Below are 6000 nucleotides of genomic sequence, written 5' to 3'. Positions count from 1 at the left end.
CTGTGGCCCAGGCTGGAGTGCAGTGGCGTGATCTTGGCTCACTGCAACCTCTGCCTCCCAGACTCAAGCGATCCTCCCACCTCAGCCTCCCGAGTAGCTGGGACTACAGGTGCCCGCCACCATGCCCAGCTAATACTTGTATTTTTAGTAGAGATGGAGTTTCACCATGTTAGCCAGGATGGTCTCAGTCTCCTGATCTCGTGATCCGCCCGCCTTGGCCTCCCAAAGTACTGGGATTACTGGCGTGAGCAACCATGCCTGGCCCCAAAATTATTAAAGCCAGATCTACAGCTATAGTATAATAAAAACATATTAGCCTTTCTCCAAATAGAGTTTGATTAAATTACCTATTCATAATATATGCCTTCGTTTTTAAATGAAATTAGAGTAAATTAAAATATGTAACATTTTAAAGTAAAAGTATGAATATACATTTTCTCATAACTTATATTCTCTGGATGCCACCACTTCCACTTGTAATAAGGGGTTGCTAAAGAAATCGCTTCCTATGAAACGAACAATTTTCTCCCTATAACTTCCACTTATATTAAACATAAATTACCTAAAAGCATACATTTCAGAAATATAAACAGAAACTTATCAATGTTACCTTTCTATTAACCTAAGATCTTTTTTCTAAGAACTTAAAGATTTTAATATATAAACTAGATTTCAGTTATTTGTGACCAGATTGATTTATGCTTGGAACACAATACCCAAAATCAAATGCAATTGGAACGTGATATTTTATTGGTAACTGTGTAATTAAATTCTTCTGTATTCATATATTGAATTTTATTCCTTTGTTTTCTACTTTTAGACTGACTAGTAGTTTCATGGAACCCAAAACTATTCCTTCAACTCTGCTGTCCTCTAATGTATATCAAAATTCTCAACCCATGAATATTTTATATCACTTCAGCATTCCAATAACTATTTAGTTTTTTCTATGTAATAATGTTTTGAGATAAGCTTTTTATTGACCTTTAGATAACTGTGACTTTTTCAAATCATGTTTCAAGTGATAATTTCAGGGTCTAACTTTCTGGTAGAGGACTCTAGAACTAGGTCACACAATTGTGTCACACAGAGGATTATGCCCCAGAGTATGAACTTGCAATTTCTCTGAATATATTATATAAATCAAATAAGGTATAGATTTAAAAACAGTATAAAAAGTTTAAAAACTCCAAATACATTAACAGTAATTATAACTGTGTAAAGTAACAATAAATATATATATATAATAAATTTAATATGTGATTGACTTTGAACTTTCCTATAAGGGAGCTAAACAGACTTTGTTTAACATAAACATTTGCAGGGAACACACTGTAGGCATGTCATAATTACTTACCCATTCCTTGCAATGATGTTTTGATATACCTGGGAGGTGGCAGTTACCTTATCTGGCATCAAACACATAAGGTTCTACCACTCAATATTCATATGATTATGGATTAGTATCCCGCAAACTTGAATTCCCTTATATGAAAAAAGGGAATAGTAACTAATTTGAAAGGGCTCTGATGAAGAATAAAATGAGGCAAAATGTCTGTTGAGAGCTATCCTGTGTTAATTTGGTCATACAAACCTTTGACAGGTAAATGTGGCTACTGGTGAAGGTTGAGGTTGGTGAGGATTAACAACCTCCCAGTGATACTGCTTTTGCTAGTTAGGTTAAAAGTAAGTCTTAACGGCAAATTCTGCTACATATATGGGTATATGTTAGCAAACATTTATTAGCAAGAAGGCAGTGTTTGACTCACAACCCCTTCCATAAATTTGATAAAACCCCAGGTCTCTGTCCATTTAGGTGTTCTAATCATAACCTTAGAAATGAGAGACAACTTTGTTACCCTTATATTCAGCATCAGACAATCAGAAATCCTATTAGAATGACAGCTGAAAATAGGGTAGTTTAGCGATCAAACTTTGGTCATTAATCCTATGGTACAGGCCATGGGCCTACCTAAGATTTTTATATCCTCTTCATGCAAAGGTGAGGAATGTCTCCAAGATTGTAATATCCCACATATATTTAAATCTCTCATTTTACCAGTTAAGTTCCATTTATAACATTTACCTTGCTTAGTTAATGGGCCACTAATTTCACCAAAGAAAATATATTTCTGACATATTCTTGCTAATAAGTGAAGCATCATTTTTTCATTGAAGTAGGTGCAATAGCTACTCGTATAGTGGCCACCTCTAGAGTATTACTTTTCCAATATAATGCTGGCTAACTACCTAGACTGGTTTAATAAGCTCCTAAATTTGAAGGTTAAAGTATTATACATTCATATAGTCAAACTATATATTACAAACTATTTTATACTGTTTAAAAGTAAGTTATATGCTCTTTAACAATGCCTAATATTGACCAGGTGTTCATCAAAAAGCAATTTTCTGTAAATTGACTTCATGACTCAGTGAGTTGTTCATAGTCACACAAATAATAGTTAATCCAATTCTAGAACTCTAGGCTTCTAACAGACACTGAGCCCAGAGGTTTTATCAGTGTAAATAATTCTAGGCAGGTAACAATATTTAATGAAAAAAAAATACTCTGTAATGGAAAGGCCAAAAAGAAGAAAAGATTAGCAAATGATTCAATGATTTGTATTTCTGCCTTTAAATAAGGTGCCATTTCAGGAGATTAAATATGGAAGATTTTCAGAACATGCCATTCTAAACTGAGAAATTTTGAAAGGAAGTGCTTTGGAGGGCTAAAGCAAACCTTAACTACTTTAGTATAAGTTCCCTGAAAAAAATTTCTGCCTTATTTAAAAAGTAAAGAAATTATTCCATGTACATTTAAACATCTGAAAAGACATCTGATGTGATGTCCTGCTTATCTTTGATTGTTTGTCTAATTTTATATTTTGCCTGCATTTAGAAAAAGGATATGTCATGGGTCTGCTTAAATATACATATAATTATATACATATATATGTATATAATTATATATATATACACACACACAGAGCTATTAACATGGAATGTTAGGTTATAAAGTGTGATGGAAAGGGGGGAAAATCAATAAATAAAAATAAAGACAAAATACGGCAATTGAACAATTGATTTTTTCCTCCTAGCTTCTTAGAAGTCAAAACAGATGGAAACTCATGTCAGCTCAGCAATCACTGGGAGAGAAAATTTTTTCTATCCCTAGGCACCAAGAGAAATTTCCCATGGGAATGTTACAAGTGAGACCTTGAATCACATAATACAATTCCATAGAAAACACAGAGGCCTTTGGTGTATGGCTACTTCTTATGTCAGTCCTCAGTGAAACCTTACAGCTGAATGCTGAATTAAAATTTAACATTAATAGGATGTCAAAATGTTACAGTAAGAATTTATACCTTTCTAATGATCTCCTTTTCACCCTTTTATGCTCAGGAGACTTCATGGCCTTGAGCATAAATAAGAGACTTCATGACCCAGTGACTTGTTCATAGTCACACAAATAATAGTTAATCCAATTCTAGAACTCTGGGCTTTTCTCTGCAATTTTAAGAGAGGACTCAAGGACTATTTACAAGGGTTGCAGCCAACAACCCTTGGAGCCAGTGGCAACAGTAAATATATTTAATGATAGAGTCAGGATATAAAAAGTCTCAATAGAATGGTACAATAGGCCTATTTTAATAAGAATCTTCATGAAGTCTGGCTCCTGTGCCCCAAAAACCTAGCTACATATATGCAGAAACAGGGAGGAATAGCTAAATATCAAAGCCTGGGGAAAAAAATATTAGGGAATTTCAATGTTGATTTCAAGAAGAATATAAAGCAACTTGAGGGAGGGGAGCAAAAAATAATGTGATTATAGGGACTATGATATAAATATCTTATATAGAACACAGAAAGAGATTGGTCCAGCTCTTGAGAGTGCTGTTTCTTTCTCTTTCTTTCTTTCTTTTCTTTTTCTTTCTTTCTTTCTTTCTTTCTTTCTTTCTTTCTTTCTTTCTTTTCTTTCTTTCTTTCCTTTCTTTCTTTTTCTTTCTTTCTTTCTTTCTTCCTTCCTTCCTTCCTTCCTTCTTTCCTCTCTCTCTCTCTCTCTCTTTCTTTCACATGGTCTCACTCTGTAGCCCAGGCTGGAGTGTGGCGGTATGATCTCAGCTCTCTGCAACCTCTGCCTCCTGGGCTTAAGCTCATACCCCTATTGTGCTCTGATCCTCATTGCATCCTTGCAAAGAAAAATAAGCTCATCCAGGATGAGCAACCTTGTATATGAGGAACATGTTAAAGAAGGACTTGAGTTTTTTAGGGTGGAGAAGAGAATATTTAGGGGAATGATGACTGTCTCCAGCTGTCATCCATTGTATGGGGTACCAGATGGCAGAACCAAGACCAGTGTTTAAAGTCATGGGGAAGTCATCTTATTATAATAAAGAGCTTTTAAACACTTAGAGCTCTCTAAATGGAGAAAGACTGAATCATAAGGCAGAATGTGCCCATCATTTGAAGTTTTAATCAGAGATTAGGAGACCACCTGATGAGAATATTTCAAAATATGAGTACCATGTAGAGAGTTGGAATGATTGGCCCCAAAGTCCCTTCTAAGTCTGTGACTATGTGATTCTATGTCTTCCAATAGAATTTTGCTGAGCGTACCATATAACCCTCCCCTGAACAACACACACATGCTGCCTTACACTCTGAGGTAGATGAGTAGGCTCTACCTATGCTCTGTGTACTCTATTCATAAGACATTTTTTCTGAATGGAAAGATGAGAAATCTAACACAATATATGTTTTATTTAGTACTTTATAGGTTTTTATAATGGTATTTACATTATGTTCTCTCATTTGTTCTTCAGAAACACAGCCTCATGAAAGAGTAGGGCCAGGAGTGTGTCGTCCCTCTCTTTCTCTGTCCCTCTGTCACACACACAACCCAGTGGATACACACAAAAGCACACATGAACTCACATCCAAATACACACACACACACGCGCACGCACACATGAGAAAGTGGATTTCAACCTTTACTGCAATCATAACTGATGCTTACCAAACGTAGTAACTGGTTATGTTAAAAACAAATCCCATTGAAATCTGAGTAATCTCTCTGAATTGTACCAATTTCAATTTGTTGGTTTAATATGGTTTTGTATGATGTTAATATTGGGGAAAGCTGGGTAAAGGATGCATGTGATGTCCCTGTACATGATTTTTCAACTTCCCTTAAATCTATAATTATTTAATTTGTTTTATAAAGAAAGAAAGTCCAAAAGATTATATTCTACTGGTACTGATAGGAGAGAGGCAGGTGAGGAACAGGAAAGAAAAGGACAGAAAGATAAAATATAAGCATGAGGACTTAAAAAAATATGTCATACTGAAAAGAAGCCCTCATTTGCTTCTGAAATGCAAACATTATCTTAGAGCACCATTGGTGGGAAAATTGCGGCTGAATTTACCTAGGTCTACAGTTAAAACTAAATAAAATTGTCTTTACAGTGTATACAGATTGCTAATTGATTTTTAAGCATAACAGATGAGTGAATAAAAGTTTAGGGATAGGACAGAATAAATTGTTTTCCTGCCATCTGGCTTTTTTTACATTTTATAAATACCTATGCCAAGTTGAAGGTAAGTACTCACAGCCCAAATTACTTATGCAGAATGGCTATCAGGTGTAGGATGAAGATGAAATAAAAATTAGAACTGTAGATTCGAGCTCCGTGAAGCTACAGCATCCCAGAGGGAAAATCTGTATTAAGATCTTATTTATCTGTTGTCGGAACAAAGAGAAAACATAAATGAAAAGTTTTTTTAATTGCTATGAACTACACTGCAAGATTTAAGTTCCACAATAAAATGCACATTCCAGTGATGGCAGTAATTTGTATTCATTGCCTTATTCCCATTTTTAGAACAGTCCATGTATATAGTCAAAGCTCTATAAATATTTGTTAAATGCCAGTGAATGCTGTAAGCACTTTACATAATGAATTCATTATTTACCCATAATGATCCTCAGTGGTAGTT

At 34.8% G+C, this 6000-nt stretch overlaps 1 protein-coding gene across 1 annotated transcript in view; it reads left to right on the top strand.

The window, feature by feature from the left end:
* Positions 1-6000, top strand: part of LIN7A (lin-7 homolog A (C. elegans)) — a 150303-nt gene that overhangs the window by 96612 nt on the left and 47691 nt on the right. The gene's annotated exons all lie outside the window — the stretch shown is intronic.

This window comes from Colobus angolensis, unplaced genomic scaffold, assembly GCF_000951035.1.
Source record: "Colobus angolensis palliatus isolate OR3802 unplaced genomic scaffold, Cang.pa_1.0 Scaffold131, whole genome shotgun sequence".
In the NCBI taxonomy this organism is placed as follows: domain Eukaryota; kingdom Metazoa; phylum Chordata; class Mammalia; order Primates; family Cercopithecidae; genus Colobus; species Colobus angolensis.
The sequence above is the reverse complement of the archived record's forward strand: the minus strand, read 5'-3'. Positions and strand labels throughout refer to the sequence as shown.